At 37.5% G+C, this 22,055-nt stretch overlaps 2 non-coding genes across 2 annotated transcripts; one reads left to right on the forward strand and one right to left on the reverse strand.

The window, feature by feature from the left end:
- Window positions 1-5,889: 5,889 nt before the first annotated feature.
- Window positions 5,890-5,963, reverse strand: Trnat-ugu (transfer RNA threonine (anticodon UGU)). Its single transcript has one exon. It is a non-coding gene; the product is annotated as a tRNA-Thr (tRNA).
- Window positions 5,964-9,365: 3,402 nt separating this feature from the next.
- Trnam-cau (transfer RNA methionine (anticodon CAU)) lies at window positions 9,366-9,438 on the forward strand. The gene has a single exon. It is a non-coding gene; the product is annotated as a tRNA-Met (tRNA).
- Window positions 9,439-22,055: the final 12,617 nt, after the last annotated feature.

A 22,055-nucleotide genomic window follows, 5' to 3' on the forward strand; every position in this document is an offset into this window, starting at 1 on the left:
GCAACATTGTGTGTGTGCGCACGCGCACGCGCACTATATATATGTATATGAATATACATGATACAGAGCACATCAATATGAATATTTATAAATGCTTCTATATATCTAGAAATTGTTTTGACTTTATGATTTTTTGACTATACCATGGTCTGGAAGTGATACACATTCAGTAGAAATCATAATTTAAATTTTGATCTTCTCCTGGTTTACACAACACAGTACTCTTATAAGATGTTCATCAGTGACAGCAAGCTGCAGCTCTTGCCACCCAGTCCTAAAGATAACAACATATGTGCTACAGTGTACTGTGTTGCTAAGCTTTATTAAATGCATCTTCAACTTACGATATTTTCACCTTATGAATTTATCAAAGCATAATAAGTCAACACATCTGTAAGTCAATACATCTTCATATTCAAGTGTAAGTCAACACATATGCATATTCATTTGTATCTATGGCAAACTAATTTTGAGTTTATACTGATATCCCCAACTCTATTACCATATGGATCCATCTAGTCTCCTTCCCTTTCTTGCCTATACCTTCTGTGCCATTGAGAAACCTGGGTCTCACTATCTATCATTCATTTATTTGATTGTTCAATTCTAGTGTACATGTATAGTAGTTTCAAAATTGTTAAACCAAATCCCCATGGTAAACAACTTTATCAACTGGAGTACTGTTCTATGAACAGTTCTTTTTGTCTTAGTCTATAGACTACTAATTTCAGAAGTTACTTAATTCAGCATCATTCCATTTTACTCCCTTCAATGAAGTTTATTTAAAGATATATAATATAGTTATATTCTTTTGTTAGTCTATATTCCAACCTGGACTCCTGATAGGAGAATACTTGCAAAAGGTATAGTAAGAAAACCTTTTGATCTCAAGGCCTATGATTTTTTGCAATACTGGGATTGCTGTGTGCAGTTTTCTTAAAGATATAACATCTACTATTCCTCTTCATTTGAACATTATTACAAATACATAAGAAAACACTTCCAAAATCACCCACACATTGTGTCTCTGAATAAAGAAGAATTTTGAAAATGGCAGCTGTATTTATACTCAGCAGGAACTTGACATGTTAAACTTTGCAATAATTAGTTTCTGAACACACAATGTTCCGTTATCATTGACAGTTATCTGATATTTTTTCAATTATTTAAATAATTTGTCAATCAGAAGTGCTATTTAAAAAATTTTTTTTGGTTGTTGGGGGGAATGGAAAGAATGGAGGAACTTTGGATTGGGCAAAGGGGAGGGTGAGGAGGGGTTATGGGGGTTGGAAAGATGGTGGAATGAGATGGACATAATTACCCTAGGTACATGTATGATTGCACAAAAGGTTCATCTCTACACTATGTGCAACCAGAGCATTGAAATGTTGCACTTGATTTGTGTACAATAAACTGAAATGCATTCTGCTGTCATGTACAACTAAGTAGAACAAATAAAAATAATAATAATAAAAAGTTTGTCAATGGACTTTTATTTTTATTTATTTATGTGCAATGCTGAGAATAGAATCCAATGCCTCAAAGGGTTTACTGGAGATATTTCTGTATTCTCCAGGGTATCCAGCTGCTCCCATAAGAGACTCCATCCCCAAAACTCAAACTATTCTCTATCAGGAGAGGAGTACACAGAGGCTGATATTCTTTAGGAACTCTTAAGAGACAAAGCACCTGTCAATACCTGGTGTCAGTCTCATGCAGGTCTTAAATGCAAGATGTAGAAAAGATATTGCAGGAAGTAAGGACATATAAACCTGTCAAGATTCCGGAGGGGAGATACAACAAAACAACAGTCTAATATGGTAACTGCCTAGGGAGGATAAATGGAGAAGAGGTACAAAGATGTTTAACATCTGAGTGTAAGGTGATTACTCTCAGCTTTCCTGTCAAATATATAAAAACGCATACATATATGATAATTTTTATTTCTTAAGATTATCTTTTTAAGGTGCATAAGTTCTCACTATGATGCTGCAGCTGGCTTCAAATTTGTGATTTTTCTTCCTCAAAGTCTTCAGTCCCTCGGGTTATGGGAATGTGCCACCACACCTGACTTATCACTCAGCTTTTGTGTCTCTGAATAAAGAAGAAGGATGTTATAGGTGGAAGTGGTAGCAAGTTTTCAAGCTCAGCCTTATCAGTTTAGCAAGATACTATCTGAAAAGTAAAAAGTAAAAATGACTGGGGATACATGTTAGTGGCAAAGCAACCCTAGGTTCAAACCCCAGTAACAAAAGCAAAGAATATGCTGCCATTTAAAATAACATAGATGAAGCTGGAGAACTTCATGGTAAGTGAAATGATCCAGACACAAAAAGAAATCTATTGTATACTCTTTGTGGGGAATCTGGGGAAAAAACAGTTGCATGCATAGAGAATGGTGGTTACTAGAGGATGATCATTAATAATAGTGCATCATACACTATAAATTCCAAAGAGTCTAGAATTTTAGGTGTTCTTACTGCAGAATGAATAAATATGTGAGATGATGAATTTTATTAGTACATATCCACTATGCATATTAATGAAATTTGGTGTGATATTTCATATATACATACACATGTACTGATAATGTCCAACCCCCCGTTCTATACTTGATGTCCCAGCCAGAGTCAGTACTCTACTTTCATATCAATTTTATTTTAGCTGCCAAATATAATAGATACTAAACAGAACGTGATACTTTTCCTTCTGTGTCTGTCTTTCATCACATAGCATTATGTCATCCAGTTCCATCTATTTTGCTGAAAATTACAGGAACTCGTTTTTGTTTATGATTGGATTATAATACGCCTATGTGAATACATAACATACTTTCTGATGCATATTTTAAGTTGCTTACCTATCTCACTAATTTTTCTTTGTGTATATTGTGAAACATACTGTTACACAACTTAAATTTCTACAACCGAAGAAACAAAGAATAAATTAGGAAACTATAAACTACACAAAAAAGAACACAGTGCCTCACACGTGCTAGGCAAGCTCTGTACCACTGAGCCACAACCCCAGCCTCCAGATGAACAGCAATTCTTTTTTTTTTTTTTTTTTGGTACTGGGGATTGAACTCAGGGGCAGTCGACCACTGAGCCATAATTCCGAGCCCTATTTTATTTAGAGGCAGGTTCTCACTGAGTTGCTTAGCACCTCGCTTTTGCTGAGGCTGGCTTTGAACTTGTGATTCTCCTGCCTCAGCCTCCCTAGAAACTGGGATTACTGGCGTGGGCCAACGCACCCGGCTTTTGATAGCAATTTGAGATCCAGAAATTTCATGAGAAACAAATAAGGCGGAAGCATAGTTCTACCTGTTAAACATATATGTCATTAAACTTAAAAAAAAATTCCAAGTATTTCTACATATCCAAATGTTTAATGGTCATAATAAAAATATACACTTCATTCACTAAAATGGACATTTATGCACTAATTTTTTGTGCATAGCATAATGTAATCTAGAGGAAATTACTTTGGGCGATGTGCTTTCTAGAAGGAGTACCTTATATTCATAGCTTGGGAAAACTAGAAAAAATCTTCCAACTTCAAAAATAATGATTATTACAGGTTAGTTGCCTGTAATAATCATTTTAATAGTTTTTTATTTAAAATTAACACTTGCATATTCAAAACTACAATAAATTGTCATTTTGCATAACTTTTATTGTCTATACAACTCACATTCATAAAATTAAAGTAGAATATTTTCTTGAAGGACTTGGGCTTTATTAATAAAATAATATCTAGATATTAATAAGTAAAATATCTAAATAGAAATGAATGCTCTAAATGCAATGGAATAGTCAAAAAATAACATTTTACTTAAAAGTTCAGATTCTTAATGTTATGGGTGTTGGTTTGATAACAAAGATTAGAATTATAATGCAATATAATATTTTTGTGGGATATGGTTGTGTAACCCCAGCAGCTTGGGAGGTTGAGGCAGGAGTTCAAAATCAGCCTCAGCAATTTTTAGCAGGACTCTAAGCAACTACAAGACCCTATCTCTAAATAAAATATGAACCGGGCTGGGAATGTAGCTTAGGGGTTAAGTGCCCCAGCCTTGTTAAATCCCCAGTACAGGAAAAAATAAAAAGCACCATAAAATAATTTTGACCCTGCCTTTTATTATTTTATAATTTTTATGAATATTTGTCAGCTCAAATAGAATATATGAGCCCATCACTATCACATTTTTTTTTTCCAGTGCTGAGGATTGAACCTAGTGTCTACTGCCACTACTAGGTAGGTGCTGTAACACTGAGTTATAGTCCCAGCACTTTTTTATTTTATTTTGAGACAGGCTGGCGACTAATTTGCAATTCTCCTGCCTCAGCCTCCTGAATAGCTGGGATCACAGGTGTATACCACCCCACTTGACTACATGTACTCTTGATAATTTTATTTAATTGTCAATCTATTTCCCTAATAACTGTTTTAAAGTTCTTTATTGCTTCTATACCCAAACCAATAGGAAAAATGATATATTTTTGTTTACTTATTAGAAATCATTAAATTTTAAAACTTTGGAATTTTCATTGTAAGATAGTGTAAGAGCTTAAAAGTTGTTTAAAGAAACAAACTCACGGAAACTACTGGTGTGGCTCAGGTGGTAGTGTGCTTGCCCAGCGTGCAGGAGGCTCTGGGTTTGGTTTTCAGTGTCGCATAAAAGCAAGATAAAGATATTGTGTCCACCTAAAACTGAATAATAAGTAAAAGAATTGGTTCAAGTACTAATAAAGCTAAGCTTTAGGGGGGAGCATTTTGTTAAAAAAAAGTGATTACTTATTTTTATTTTTCAAATGTTTATAGCTATTCTATTATCATCAAATACATAAGGAAAATGAGACTCAGTGGATTTATGTAGTTCATTAACAAACGAAAGCTACGCCAAGGCATTCTGACATGACTTCACATGGATTCTTACCACATGGTCAGTAATGGGGCAAAAAGTAAAGCCAATTGACTATATAAGGATGATATTTATCCTTACTAGAGTAACATGGAAATCATAGTCATCTTGTTAGTACTTGTCATGTAAAGGACAGGAAAACAAAACAAAATAGATCTGTTAGTAGTTTATTAAGGAAAAAAAAATCCTTTGTGCTCTTCATATACACCCTCCTCATCTTCCTTGTTTTATTTTTCTTCACATAACTCATCACAACCCAACATAGTATTTATTTTGAGTGTTTATTTGTTTATTATCTTCCTCACTTTGTTAGATTTTAAGCTTTCAGAGAATGGTGTGGGAATAGGGGGTTGGCTCCTTTAAAATGGCTCTATTCTGCATAGTTAGCAGAAAAAACTATGTTGAACTAATAGTTAAATAGAAGATGAAAACATATGGAATTAAATAAATCAACTAAGGTTGGCACTTTTTAGTGTCAATATTTTTGAAATTTCCTCAATTTGCTCTATACTTTCAGCACCTTTGTTTCAACCCCAGAGGTGCATAAGCTTCTGGCAAATACAGTTTTTAACTGACTATTAATAGGAATTTATAATTATTTTCCTCTCCTCTCCAAAAGGCAATGTGATCCTGCAGATATCATGATTTTTCTGTCAGTTTATTGTGCATTAACCGTTCATTAATTTATATGTACTCTTCTGAAATCAGTTACAGAGCTGCACGTTGTTGGATACTAGAGATGATATAATTTACATGTATATAGGTTTCCAATCTTTGCATAACATAAATTTCAATATATACTTGTCAAAGAAAAAGAATTGTCCCTGTAATTTGTTAAGTTCTCCCTTTTGGGAGTGGTAACTATATAGTCACATTGCTTATAATGTCTGGAATTTACAGTAGGCTGAACTGTGGAGAGTTTAGGTAGAAACACGAGTTATTGTGGAAGGAGGAAAAAAAGCCCAAGGCCCCACTGGGATTCGAACCCAGGATCTCCTGTTTACAAGACAGGCGCTTTAACCAACTAAGCCATGGAGCCCTCAGGAGTCAGCTCCTTTTCACTATGTGTATCCATTCCATTAAGTATTCTTCCTACCGAGTTCGCGACTTATAGTCCATCATGAGAAAATGAATAAACTCTAAGAAGACCTTCTACTTAAGTACATGCACTACAAAACTAATACAAGCAGGAAAGGTTTTGGTAACTTAAATATTACTAATAACGTTTCAATTAGTCCAAGGATACACACTTTTTCCACACGAGATAAAGTCTTCTAAAAATCAAACTTTCCTGTTACTGCATCTCATCTATCTAAACTTGGATTCTTCATTCGAATGTCCTAACTGGGGATTCCAGACCAAGGAACTCCACCGGGAGACCAAGTTGGGCACATGCAAGTCCTTACAGGCACTTAGGCTCAACAGAAGTGATTCGGAGGGGGAGAACTGAGGTCAGCAACCCCTATCCAAAGCTAGCATCAATGCAGCATTTGCTTTCTGGGTTTATTTTTCTTTAGACCTGTTCTCAGCACTAATTCTCAGAACCAGGATCATTCTGTTTTAACTTATTTCCCTGGCTGCATTTAATAAGATCTGGGGATCTGTTTACATATGTCTCTTGGTTAGGAAAGGGAATACATTTAGATTAAAGGGAATTTTTGAGAGTTCTCTGGAATCTCAATCTTGTTTCCAAAAAAAAAAAAAAGGATTATTAGAGCAATTAATTCAGAAGTGTCTACACAAATTTATAATTAAAAAGTTTAAGGGTGAAGAAGATCAGAAGTCAACTTTATTTCTGTTGCCTATGATAAGGTTGAGAGTTGCCCTGTAACTAAGATCCTTTGAAAGCAGAGACAACAAAATCTGTTGTCAACAGTCAGTGTAATAAATTTATAACAAATATCTATGTTATAAAAGCATACAGACAAGCAATTAACTTAAGTCAAATTAAGTAACATTCACAATAAAACTGAAAGAAATTTTCCCTAAATTAATATATGAACATGGAATATTTATACTTCAGTCCATCCTAGCATCCTTCAAACTCAAAGCATTAATAGGGACTGGTAATACCTTTTGAAGCTAATTTTGCGGCTTTATAAATAGAATTGTAAATTCACAACAAACACTGTATTCTCACACTTCAACTTCATATCAACACAGACCCTTTCATAAATAATACATTCAGAGTAAACATGCCATTGTTAGTTGAGCCATCTATATAGTACTTATTCTAATGGAAAAACCCAGAACTTGGAAAACAAAATACTCCATTTGTAATACTCCATTTGTAATCTATGTAGCAAAATAAAAAAGTCTAAATATAAGTGGAATAAATATATAGATATGAGTATATGATGAAGGTGGTAATTCGAATCAGTAGAAATAGAATGATTTATTTAAAATATTATGTTGGATAACCATCTAAGAAAATGAAAGTTTAAGTCAATATACCACCTGTGGTACTAAAATTACAAATAGATACCAAAATTTTAAAGTAAATGATGAAAGTTCATATTATAATTGCCAGAAATGTGAGGACAGGTTTTAGTTGTTGTTGTTTTGTGATACACACACACACACACACACATATCTTTGTTGTAGAAAAATCTTAATATGATTGCTCAGGAGTCAGAATCCCTTGCCCAGTGGAACAGGGTGGAAGAGAAGGTAGACTTTCATTATGAAAGTTGTGGTAATTTTGAATCATATGTTTTACTTATATTTATTAAGAACATTTTGAAAACTCACCCACACAACAAAATTGTTCCCTTCGACATAAAGTCTTGAAGAAAAATTTCCTATGACTGCCTCATATTACAGAATATATAACACCTTATGGCACTCTAAGTTGAAAACTGCAGAATTCCTAGGAGTGAACCTGATTTCAGATCATGTTGGGAATGGAACCTTAATCTGAGGCCCTCAGACCTCTCCACCACAGCAGCACACAGTAACTCCTTTGGAATTCATCTTAATAATTTAAAAGACACAAGTATGTCCTCTTGATTATTATTATTATTTAGAACATATTGCACAAATGATTCTGTAGCCATCCCAACCACCAATCAAGTCCCAGACCCGGACCCTTGCCCTGCAACTGAGACACCCACACACCCCCGTTTACCTCCAGAACTCTAAAACCCCAGAGGAAAAGAGAAGCCAAAGCCTAGCGTCCTTCAAACTCAAAGAGAATCAGCCCTTGACAAAATTGTTAGAAACCAGCCTGGCTGACGCAGCACCAGGACTCCGAGGACGCGGAGATAAAAGAGCATTCCAATTTGTCATCCCAGTTTGGGAATCCTCCGTGGGAAGGGAAATCAATTTCAATATCTGCAAACTGAAAATAGAAGAGTTCTCATCCCAATCCACCTGGAACTTGAGCCACGATTTGTGTGCCTATGTGTGATTTCTTATTTGCAAAACCTCGAAGAGAACACAATTGTGCAAGCAGATCTTTGTTGTTGAAGTTGTTTAATGTGTTCACGTCCTTCATTCCCAAAATCCCGCGTTAAACTCGCTGAGTTTCACTTTCCTCATCTGTACAAAAATTTGATAACAGAAGTTTCATTTTTTAGTAAATACATATACATTTTTAAAAAGTATATCTGGCTCATAATAAGCTCTCAGTAAAGTTTACTATCACTATTTGTGCTACATAGTCTTCACGGACAACGTTTTTTGTGTCAAGTGTTCAGTCTTTTAAGTGTACTGTGAGATATCTCATTCTACAGACAAGCAATTAACTTAAGTCAAATTAAGTAACATTCACAATAAAACAGAGAGAATTTTTCCCCTAAATTAATATATGGAACATGGAATATTTATATTTCAGTCCATCCACAATTTCAAATTTAGGACATTTTCCACTTTTTCAGATGGCCCTATCTTGAAATCTGATATGTTGTTTCTCAGTTTCCAATCATCTCACCTCATCTCCTCCCCATTACCTCATCTGTATTTAATCTGTTCTCAAGCTCTAGACCTGTAGAGGGCATTCAGGTATCATGGTTAGGGACATGGATTCTAAGAACCTTGGCAGGCAAGGAAGTGTAGGGCCAGAGCTCATCAGCTTTCTGTGTTTGTCATTGCTGCTGGAGGGGTCTTCATGAACTGGATCCAGTTCAGGCCTCTTATATCTGTGTGTCACCTTCTAGTTACAAGTTTACAGATGTTGTTTGGGACAGTGTGAACTCAGTGAAATGTTATCTCCTACCAGTAAGTGGTGGTTAAGGTATAAAGGAAAATCCCACTGTGTTGTACGTTTATTTAATGAAGGACAAAATCCTGAAAATTTTGGTCAATAATTATTACATATTCAGTGAACATGTAATAATGTAGCATGTATTTTTATGTACCCTATCATGAAAGTAACTTTTCAGAAATGGCACATAAATTTGAAAGAGAATTAATTTATTTACAAAAGCTCCAAAGAACATGTGCCTTCTTAGCGCAGCAGGCAGCGCGTCAGTCTCATAATCTGAAGGTCCTGAGTTCGAGCCTCAGAGAAGGCAGTATCTTTTCCTTTCCAGGTTCAGAACGCTTTCTCTCACTTCTGCATATTTTAAAGTTGATACAAAACACTCGTGGCAGAGGAAAATAGTTCAACCCACTAAACTTAGAACACAAAACCCAGATTTCAGTATGACTGATGAGGCTGCAGTCCTTCAAGGATTTGACTTCTTTGAAAGACAGTTTTTTGTAAGACAGTTTTTTGTTTTTCCCTGCAGTACTGGGAATTGAACCCAGGAGCGTTCTACCACTGAGCTACATCCCCAACCCTTTTTACTTTAATTTTTTGTTTTAAGACAGGGGCCTTGCTAAATTTGTTAGACTGGGCTCAAAATTGCTATCTCGAAATTGCTAATTATCCTGAGCAGCGAGGATAAAAGGGGCCTGGCCAAGACACTTTTTAAATACACTGACTATGATGCATTATATAATGCCATAATCTCCATCTAATATTATAAACCTGTATTAGTTACCTATTTGTACTAGAAAATTACTACGAATCCAGTAACTCAAAATAACACAAATATATTATCTTACACTTCTGGACGTTAGAAGTATGAAAATGAGTCATATGGACCTAAAATCAAGTGTGGCAGAGCTGCCTTCCTCTGAAGTTTCTAGGGGGAAAGTCCATTCCTTGCCCTTTTTTCAGCTTCTATAGGTTGCCACATGCTCTTGGAGGCATCAACTGACCTCTACTTCTGTTTTCTCTGCCTCTGGGGAATCTTATGCAGCCTGGTTATGACAGGGCATTGCAAAGTCAGATATCTCCCACCAGGTGGCGCAGTTCGAGCCAACAGACTGAAGACCCTCCTTACAAGGTACTTGGCCTGTTCCAATGAGAGAATAAATGGGACAGGGACAAGAGATAAACCTGTACCACTGTTTGTTTGAGTTATTAGGAGAGCTGTATTTCAAATGCAGCTTCCTCAAGAGTAAAATCCCCTAGAAAATTGTCCATGAAGTCATAATTGCCCTATAGGTGAAGGTAATAAACTCTTGGAAATATGATCCTGCTTCTGTTCAGGACCATCGATACGTTCCCACTCTAGGACAGAAATTCCTATACACAATGTGGATGCAAAATGACCACCATTGCAGTCTTGGAGAAACACTTCTGCTGTTCAACTGGATTCTACTCAGACCAAAGCAGCTTCTTTACAGTTTCTTTACAAGAAAATGGGCATTATCACAGCATACAATGGACTTTATATGTCACAGGAAGGGAGGGATGATGATAGAGTGCTGGAATGGATGATTCAAACAACAATTACAAAAAGTTCATCAGGAAAGACAATTTGAGTAGTACCGCTACTTAACTAGAGTCATTTGTGCCTTAAATACTACACTGCAGCAGATGAAAAAAAAAAAAAAACAGCTCTACAACATGTGCTGAGCAATACTGAGCTGGGAGATGGATGGAGGATGGGGTAGTCAATTTGGTAATATGGGATGAATCGCAACCTCATAATATCCAACTATTCTTTTTTTCCTGCTGGAATGTACTCCCTAGGAATGGTTTGTGATTGACACTGAGGTGTTGACTCTCACAAGGACCCCCACCTTCTAACATGGAGAGATTATTAAATTTAGGTTGTGAAAGTCACTGATACCAAGATGAAATTTTTAATGTCACACAAAATTAGGACCTGGAAATAATGAAGGGGGAAAGTTCACAGCTGCTTGTGTGAGTTAAGTACTATTTCAAGGACTTCCTAAAAATCCCAAAAGAAATTCCTTCACATTCTACATGCTTTGCATGACTCCCACATATGCAAGTATTTCTGAAACAAAGTTAAACTTTAACACTGTCACATAAAGTATTCTGGACAGAACACATGCCCAGAAATAACACCTCAGCCAATAACTGACTCTGATTCCTGCCTAAGTCTCCAACACCAATAAACTTTGTATCTAAGTAGTAGAGAAGAACTACTACTTTTATTATTACCAGCCAGCAAACATAGTTGGCCTAGTCTCATTTATACTAACCAATTTGTACTTTTTACAGCTCTGACTCAGAGCCCCCAGACTCCCTCTTAGTTACTTCTTTTAGTTGACTTTAAATATTACTAGTTCTAGCCAGATATGGTGATGCACACCTATAATCCTAGCAATTTGAGTGCCTGAGACAGGAGGATTATAAATTCAAGGACAACACAAGCAACTTAGTCAGACCCTGGATATAGGGATGTAGAAATATAGCTTAGTGGTGGAGTGCCCCTGGTCACATAGCCAAGCTTATATTACTGTCTTACTAGCTTTGTTGTAGAAAACACTTCTAGCATATGGAGTGCTAGGTTGCTGGGAGCCATTAGCCAAGTAGGTATGACAATTTCCTTGCCAGCATACCCCATGTTGCTGACATGTTGCAGTGACATTGAATGTAGGTGACCTTGCTCTAGGACCAAGGCAGATTAGGGTGTTCCCAGTTTTAAGATAATCGTGTTTAGGGCGTTCCCAGTTTAGGTTCCAGGTTTAAGGTTTAAGATTATTCCTGCTGGGAATAGGGCGTATCCTGCTGCCTGAGTTCCCCTTGAGTTCTCACGGGATTTAGACAGTGTATTTTGGAGATAGAAGCCCAGTGGAGAGGATTTGGGAAGAGAACGTGGATTTCCCCAGAACGTGATTGTAGACGGCTGGTGTGAGTTCAGGAATAAAGAGTTGCTGTTTGAATCTACAAGCTGTGTGGTGGCTCGTGATTGTGTGCCCAGCCAGACTGTGGCATTTGTGCCCAGCCAGACTGCGGCATTTGGCGGCTCGTACGGGGAACTTCTGAAGCTTGGAGGTAAGTGAAATTGCTCGACCCTGAGGAAGAGCGAAAGAATGGGTGACCAACTCAAAAAACAATGTGTTATTGTTTTGATTTATCTTGTTTTTGTTTCAAGCTGCCTATCCCTAGAAATTTCTCAGGCAAACTGGAAAAAATGGTTGACTAAAGGTTTGAAGTTTGTCGGCCCTGAGGAAGAGAAAATTGATACAACGATTTTTTATTCCGTTTTTGTTTCATTCAGTTTCGGCTTTGTTTTGTGCTATCTTATTGGGTTGCGTTATCTTTATAGTAGATTAGAAATTAGTAAAAAACAAACCAAAAAGATGTTAAGTAAATTGTTAGAGGTTCAGACCATGGAGAAAGACATTTTAGATCAAACAAAAGAGAAGGTCTCTCAAGCTAGTCAGACAGAGGAAGAAAATTTAAAGGAAAAGGGGTTGTTAGGAAAAAGGCCACAACAGGAGGCTGTTACTAACTCCATTTTATCACAAGAGGGCGTAATTCAACCAACAGCCCCACCGATGGAGACAGCTGAGTGGCCCTCAAACCCCGTAGTTGATAAATGGGATCCTGAGACAGGACCTCAAAGATTAGCATGCCCTGTACTTGAACAGGCAGGAGGGCAGCGAATTCACCGTGCTTTAGATTTTAAAACAGTGAAGCAGTTAAAGGAGGCTGTAACAACCTATGGCCCCCAAGCTCCCTTCACGGTAAGCATGTTCGAGTCCATTACTAACTTGGACATGACGCCAGCAGATTGGGCTAGCATGTGTAAATCTGTACTAAATGGAGGACAATATTTGTTATGGAAGGTTGCCAATGAGGAATTTTGCACGGAGACAGCTAGGCGAAATGCAGCAGCCGGTTACCCTCAAAGAAATCTAGATATGTTGTTAGGAAAAGGACCTTATGAGGGTCAACGGCAACAAATTGAATATGATCCTGCTATATATGCACAAATTGCTGCAGACGCAGTTAGGGCATGGAAGACTTTACAAGGACATGGAGATTTACAAGGTCAGCTATCTAAGGTAATACAGAGAGCTAATGAACCTTACGCTGACTTTGTAGATAGGCTAATTCAAACGGCTGCCAAAATTTTTGGGGATACAGAACAAGCAATGCCATTAATAAAACAACTGGCTTATGACCAAGCAAATCGTTGCTGCAGAGAGGTTATTAGACCATGGAGACATGAAGATTTAAACACATATATTAAATTATGTAGAGATATTAATGAACAAGGGCAAGTCTTGGCAGCTGCAGTACAACAGGCTTTAGATGCCAGGCCAAAAACATGCTATGATTGTGAACAAACAGGACATTTTAAAAGGAATTGCCCCGTAGGAGGAGGGTTTAACAAAAGTAGGTATCAAAGGAATAGAATACCGGGTATTTGCCCACGATGCCGTAGAGGGAGACATTGGGCTAATGAATGCCGTTCTCAAACCACCATAGAAGGTACTCCCTTATCAAAAAATGGACAAAGACCAGGTATTTATCCAAGATATCGTGGAGAAAGGCACCAGGCTCCATTGCCAAAAAATGGACAGGGGGGCCCAATGCCCCGGGGCCCACAACCACAAATCTACGGGGCAGTGGAGGAACCCAGCAACACCATCAGGCTAGTGCCCAGGGCACATTGTCCATTAAATCCCTCATCAGACAAACCTGAGGGAGCGCAGGGTTGGACATCTGCGCCTCTGCCAGAGCAGTACTAACTCCAGAGATGGGAGTTCAAATCATTCCCACAGGAGTAAAAGGACCTCTTCCCCAAGGAACAGTAGGCTTATTATTGGGACGTAGTTCATCTACATTAAAAGGACTTATGATAAGTCCTGGGGTAATTGATCCCGATTATGTAGGTGAAATAAAAATTATAGCTAGTTCTCCAAGAGGTATATCAGTAATTTCACCTGGAGATAGAATAGCACAGTTGTTAATAATACCCAGCCTACATAATAAATTTCCTAGTCATAGTGTAGAAAGAGGTTCCAGGGGATTAGGCTCCACAGGTGTAGATTGGGCTATGTTGTCTTTAAATTTAGATTCTCACCCAATGCTAAAACTAAATATTCAAGGTCATGAGTTTAATTGGCTACTGGACACAGGAGCTGACCTTAGCATCATATCTCGTCAAGAATGGCCAAAACATTGGCCATTACAACAAGCCACTCAAACGCTTCGAGGCCTAGGAGTGGCGACTAATCCCCATAGAAGTTCTATGATATTAGATTGGAAGGATCCTGAAGGATGTGAAGGAACTATACAGCCATATGTATTGGATCATCTTCCTATAAATTTATGGGGACGAGATGTCCTAGATCAATTAGGTTTGACGTTAACAAATAACATCAATCCTAATGCGCCCACTACTAGGGCTAGACAAGGCTTTAGGAAAGAAAAAAGATTAGGAAAACAAGGGCAAGGTATAGCAGCACCAGTACAAATAGATCAAGGAACAGACAGACATGGGTTGGATTTTCAGAAAGGGCCACTGAGACAATCAAAATTACTTGGAAATCAGAAAGACCAGTGTGGGTTCCTCAGTGGCCCCTGACAAAAGAAAAGACACAAGTAGCCCATGATCTTGTCAAACAACAATTAGCGGAAGGACATATACAACCTTCCATATCTCCCCATAATACTGCCATTTTTGTCATCAAAAAGAAATCTGGTAAATGGAGATTATTGCAAGATTTAAGAGCCATTAATAATGAGATGGTTATTATGGGACCTGCTCAATCAGGGATTCCTCAATTGTCTGCTTTGCCAAAAACTTGGCATGTTTTAGCTATAGATATTAAAGATTGTTTTTTTTCAATTCCAATTCATCCCGAGGATAGTCCACGTTTTGCATTTACTATCCCTGCATTAAATCATGAAGGTCCTGATCAGAGATATGAATGGAAAGTACTCCCTCAAGGGATGGCTAACAGTCCAACTATGTGTCAAATATATGTTAACAAAGCAATCCAGCCACTTAGAAATCAAAATCCTGAACTACAAATATTTCACTATATGGATGATGTATTATTGGCACATAAAGATAAAAACATATTGCTGGAATGTTATGCCACACTTACAAACTTATTAAAAAATTATAATCTAGAGATAGCAATAGATAAAGTACAATTAAATTTTCCAATTAATTATTTAGGAGTTCTATTATCCTCAACCATGGTCCGTCCACCAAAAATTCAAATACGAGTAGATCAACTCAAATCACTTAACGACTTTCAAAAGTTATTGGGAGACATAAATTGGATAAGGCCTTATCTAGGTATACCAACAGGAGAGTTGGGACCTTTATTTGATATTCTAAAAGGTCCATCAGATCCAAATTCACCCCGCATGTTAACTCCTAAAGCAAGAAAGGCATTAAAAATTATTGAAACATATATGGAAAACATACATTTGGATAGAATTGATATAAGTTTGCCTTTATTATTTATTGTACTACCAACAAAAAATATTCCTACAGGAGTATTTTGGCAAGAAGGTCCATTATTGTGGATACATTTATCTTATTCTCCTAACACTATTCTTACTAGGTATCCTGAGGCTGTAGGACAATTAATACTCAAAGGAATAAAAGCAGCGAAGGGAGTGTTTGGAATTTCTCCCAATAAAATTATTACTCCATATACTATGGATCAAATTGATGAGTTAGCTAATGAGTTAAATACTTGGGCAATAATCATGTGTAAATCTAATGTTTCATTTGATAATCATTTACCATCTAATCCTTTGTTGTCTTTTTGGTCTAAGCATCCTGTAGTTTTTTCCTAAAATGACAAGAAAAACACCTATCATGAATGATCCAAATATATTCACTGATGGGTCAAATAATGATACAGCAGCAGTAGTTACCCCTGATCAAACTTTTACATTTTTAGTACCCAAAAATCAGCTCAAAAGGTAGAGCTTAATGCAGTTTTACAAGCTTTTTTGATGTTTAAAGATTCTGTATTTAATTTATTTTCTGATAGTCAGTATGTAGTTAATGCTATAGTATCTCTTGAAGATGCTGGTAGGATTTCCCCTTCTTCTACTGTTTTCTCTTTGTTTTCCACTATACAAAGTCTAATCTGGGACAGAAAAGATCCATTCTTTATAGGACATATTAGGGCATATACAGGATTGCCTGGAGCCCTTAGTTTAGGCAATGATTTAGCAGATAAAACTACACATGACATACATATTTTCTCTACATTTGAAGAAGCTACAAATTTTCATAAAAGGTTTCATGTTAATGCTAATACTTTACAAAAGCGTTTTAAAATAACTAAGGAACAAGCCAGACATATAATAAAACAATGTCAAAATTGTGTGACATTTTTACCACAAGTTAATCTTGGAGTCAATCCTAGAGGACTGATACCTAACCATATTTGGCAGATGGACGTCACACACTTGCCAGAATTTGGAAAATTAAAATATTTACACGTTACAGTTGATACTTCTTCTGGATTTTTGATGGGCTCCCTTCATGCCGGAGAAAAAACTAAAGATGTTATAGCTCATTGCTTACAAAATTTTGCCACTGTGGGCGTTCCTAAACAGTTAAAAACCGATAATGGTCCTGGCTATACCTCTACCTCTTTTAAACAATTTTGCTCATCATTTGGTATTACTCATATAACAGGAATCCCATACAATCCACAGGGACAAGGCATAGTTGAAAGAGCTCATCAAACTATTAAAACATACTTATTAAAGCAAAAAGAGGGAATTGGAAGGGGGTATATATCCCCCAAAGATAAACTTAACGCTTTTTACTCTAAACTTTTTAAATTTGGATTCATCAGGACTTAGTGCTGCGGAAAGGCATATGTATCCAAAAAATGTACATAAGCCTAAAGTACTTTGGAAAGATATTCTAACAGGACAATGGAAAGGTCCTGACCCAGTGATTGTCTGGAGTCGGGGGTCTGTTTGTGTTTTTCCACAGGGAGAACAGCAGCCCATTTGGATTCCAGAGAGATTAACTAAAACAGTTTCTACAGATCGAAAAGAAGATGATTTGACTCAAATCCATAACAGCTGATATCCAGAACTCCAGCTTGGCCATTCTTACATCTGCGACAGTGATTAACCAGGATGCTTTTTTCAATAGCTATTTTATTATTGCATTTTTCCACATCATAAGGTTCTATTTTTATTTTTTGAGCTCATACAAACCTAGGTTAATGTTTTTCTGATCAGTTTTATTTTTTGACTGTGGAGTTTTTAAACATTGCAATGGAGATTTCACCTAGGTAAAGGTACAAGGCCTTTACTATTTTCTTATGTGTTGTACGTTTGTGTACACTCTTGTGTTTTGTGTTGTATGTCTGTATGTGCGTATGTCCATATTTCTTATATGAGGAGCGCTCATGAAAAAATGGATCCGAATTATTATTTTTTTTTTATTCACGTGATTTAAATGGTTTAATTTAAATTAGGTAAACAGCTGTTAAGGATTGTTTTTAAAGGTGGTTAACAGATCTGTTTGTTTACTAGTTTAAATTAGGTAAAAGGCTGTTAAGGATTGTTTTTAAAGTAGGTTAACAGATCTGTTTGTTTACTTTCACCTTTCCTTTTCATTATATTTAATAATTCTTTTCAGGATAATGTCTCTTTAGCATCATTGCCAGAATTCTTATCTCCATCCCAGTGCCGGTGAAGAACTCAACAAGTAATGCTCAATCAAAGAGTCAACTTACTTTGGGAGGAAACGGATTTTGGGAGGAAATGGACATATTGATAGATTCCTCTGCTTTGAACTGCTTGCAGAACTTGCCTGGACTATGTAACTATCATTTGGTGCAGCGAATTGTGGTGATGCTGGCATATCTTTGCTGATGGTGTCACTAGTGATGCAATTTTTATTTCCTTGCCAGCGCACCCCATGTTAATTGTGGTAGTGCTGACATATCTTTGCTGATGGTGTCACCAGTGATGCAATTTTTCCCAAGGAGCCGTCAATTGGCTTGGTGTCGTGGCATTTCTGTATCCTCCTCCCTTCTGCTAGTGATGGTCTAAAATTTGGGGGCCAATGGCTTATGCTGGACCGGTAGTCAGTGACGGGTATGATCCAATTGCAGTGGTATCAACCTAAGACAGGAGGCTGACGCCTAAAGGTCAGTTTTCCGATGACGGGTAAGAACCATATGTTGAATTGGACAACCTACCAGGCACGGTCCTTAAGCCACATTGCTTGTTGTTTAATTAATCAGAAGGGGGGAGATGCTGGGAGCCATTAGCCAAGTAGGTATGACAATTTCCTTGCCAGCGTACCCCATGTTGCTGACATGTTGCAGTGACATTGAATGTAGGTGACCTTGCTCTAGGACCAAGGCAGATTAGGGTGTTCCCGGTTTTAAGATAATCATGTTTAGGGCGTTCCCAGTTTAGGTTCCAGGTTTAAGGTTTAAGATTATTCCTGCTGGGAATAGGGCGTATCCTGCTGCCTGAGTTCCCCTTGAGTTCTCACGGGATTCAGACAGTATATTTTGGGAGATAGAAGCCCAGTGGAGAGGATTTGGGAAGAGAACGTGGATTTCCCCAGAACGTGATTGTAGACGGCTGGTGTGAGTTCGGGAATAAAGAGTTGCTGTTTGAATCTACAAGCTGTGTGGTGGCTCGTGATTGTGTGCCCAGCCAGACTGCGGCATTTGTGCCCAGCCAGACTGCGGCACTAGGTTACTCTTCAGGGGCTTGAAAGCCATTTTTGTCAAAACCACCTAATCTTCTTTTGGTCCTGTGAAAATTTCTGATGAATAATCTTTTGATGTCAGGAGGCAGAAAACTCCACCCTCAGTTCTTGCACATATGTCTCATGAAGACTCAAAAAGTTCAATAACTCAGACCACTATTTCACCATCTTTCCAAATCATCCCACTTTTTTATCTCACAAATACCTCCAAACCATGCTATCCTTGGGGAGGCAGATTTGAGACTTCAGTCTCCCATTTCCATGATTGTCTCCGTTGTGAATGAGCTCTCTTGCAAAACTCATCTCAGTGATTGGCATACTATGTGGCAGGCAAGATGGAACTGGTTCAGTAATATATACGTTAGCAATTCCTTGCTTAGATGGGATAGTTATCAGTGGTATACCAAAATACACCCTCAACTCATTTTCTGACCTCTTTAGTTGACATAAACCAGACACTTGGAGTTTCTGATTAAGTACCTTCCTCCAGGGATCCTGAGTCTGGTTTGCCTAGTGACTGATGCAATGTTGTCTCAAAATCACAAGGACAGTTTTAGGCATGGCTCAGTGGTAGAGTGCTTGTATAGATGCGTGAAGTCCTAGGATTTGATCCTCAGCATGGGTGGAGGTAGGTGGGGGGGGGGGGGTGGAGAGATTTGTGAGCAGACCACACCCATACAGGCTGCTCATGGACCCCAGTTCCAGCTTCAAATTGGGAATAGGCAGTACTCAGTCCTACCAGATTTGATGTGCTTTATCTGCTATTTCAACAGACAAGCAAGCATGGGGGGAGAAAAGGCTTTGGGAAAAGGCAGACATGCTGCACCTTATTTGACCCTTGCACAGTTGCAAAAAGGCATGCTTTAGAGCTGGAACATTTTCTTACACTGAGGTATGGAACACTCATAGCCTTATGGTTGGCTTATCACTTTGGGAGAATCCCGTACTGATCTTAATGTGTGCTTCTTTATTCTGCTTAAGTATATACTTGGCCTACATCACTACTGTACCTGTTGTGGGCTGGAAAAAAAGCTGGGTTCTTTACCTAATACACAAGAGGGGTGTAAAAGGGCCACTTCCCTTTATTAGCTGCAGGGCAAGACCTGCTGGCCACAGGGCACCTACATATACTATTGAAGCTGATCTTCTTGTATCTTTTCTTTGTGAGTAAAGTGTTATTCCATCCAGTACCTGTGTGAGTCATGTCTTTCTTGGAGATCCCAGTACCTGCAAACTGTAATGGTGTGAACTGATTAATATAATCAATACGTCATAGATGTAGGTTATAGGTATAAGGCAAGATAAAATAGATAATCAATAAGCAATAGACATAGGATTTAAACCATAGAACAAGTCAGTGTGTCAGTATAGTTATAAATAAATATAAGCAAGTAGGTTAATATAGATATAGACAAGGTTAGATTAACATAGCAACTTGATCTTGTAGACTTTCATAGGATAAAGGACATAGGGTTTATAGATAAACTTAGTAAACTTAGTAAAATGACAGATGAAATAAACTTAGTAAAATGACAGATGAAACTGTGTGTGTAGGCCATAAGACAACTGTAGTTTTAAGAAGGCATCAAATAAGTTACTAGTACTGAGTGTGTAAAGCAATTGCTCTGGTAGAGACTCATTAGTTACTTGCAACAATTTCCACCTTGCTGGGATTATGAGGGTAGGGTGTCACTGTAGTCATTTGAGTAAAAAGATGTGACTATAGAAACTCCATCTTAGTTTCTTTCTTACTGTCCTTGTGAAGAGAGAACTTCATGACCCATTTCTAGGAAGTAGAAACTAAAGCTGTTTTCTTATTTTTAAAAAAAAATGTTTTTCTGTACTTTGTACCCCACAAATTGTACCCTACTCAGGATGCAGAGGTGGTCGTGGTGAGCTACATCCTGGGTTTGAATGGCCTTGTGGGTCTACATGACTTTGAAGTAGATTCTCACCCCGCGACCCCTGCCCAAATTCAGGATGTAACTGTCTAGCACCTGCCTGAACCCAGGACTGTGGTCAACTGAACTGCAAAGTTAATGTTTTTTAGCTTCTGTTTATCACTTGCTTGCTGACTGGAAAAGTCCAGTCCTGCCTAAAGCCCACAGGTCCCACTTATTAATGTTGTAATTTCTATGATTGGCTAGTTAATATGACAATAAGCAAGTCACTGGTTGTGAATTTTGTGCTCATATTCTCCTTGGATGGACCAGGAAGCTGCTGTCCTCCCACAGAGCTTGAGTCTTTGTGGTGGGTGACAGTCCCTGGCCAGGTAAACAAAGCTCTCTTTTGATTTGAAATTCAGACTTATAGTGTTTTCTGGAGTGGCTCCCCATAACAAAACCATGCAATGAGTTGACACCCTGGGCCTACAGTATCTAGTGATAGGCTCTGTTACCTGTTTACTGTCATCCCCACCTAGGGGTGATGATGGTGTCACGTTCTGGGTAATGGTATTTCTCTTGTTATTTAAGTGTTCTTTAATTTTACTTTGTAGTTTTTCAATGTGCAGGTCTTTTACATACATTAAAACTTATCCTTAAATATTTCATAGTTTTGAGGATCTTATATAGTACCTTTTTTAAATTTCCAATTTCTCTTTGCTTTGAACATTATACTGAGCTTGGATTCTTGGAGTTTAATCCAAGAAATATCCTGCCTAGCCATGATGTATTATCACCTTACAAATGATAAATCCTGGATTTCATTTACTGATTATTTTAAGGATTTTAAAAAATTTTTTGTGAGGAACATGGGTCTTCAGTTTCTTTCTTATGGCTTAGTCTGGAATTGATATTAGAGTGATGCTAAACTTATAAAGTAAGTTCAAATGTATGCCTTTCTCTTTTACTTTCTGAAAGAATGTGTATAAAATTGGTATTATTTATTGCTTGAATAGTTGGTAGAATTAAACTTGAAAACCATTGGGGCCTAATTTTTTCTATGTAATCTTAAAGGACAAAATTATAATTTTGATTGAAGATTAGTCTGGTACAGTGGAGCACACTTAGATTTAATCCCTACTACAAAAAAGAAAAGAAAAGAAAAAGATGTGGCTCGAGCGGTAGCGCGCTGGCCTGGCATGCGTGCGGCCGGGGTTGGATCCTCAGCACCACATACAAAGATGTTGTGTCCGCCAAAAACTG

Source organism: Marmota monax, unplaced genomic scaffold (assembly GCF_021218885.2).
Source record: "Marmota monax isolate L192 unplaced genomic scaffold, Marmota_monax_Labrador192_F-V1.1 WCK01_AAM20220418_F8-fsc00280, whole genome shotgun sequence".
Lineage (NCBI taxonomy): Eukaryota > Metazoa > Chordata > Mammalia > Rodentia > Sciuridae > Marmota > Marmota monax.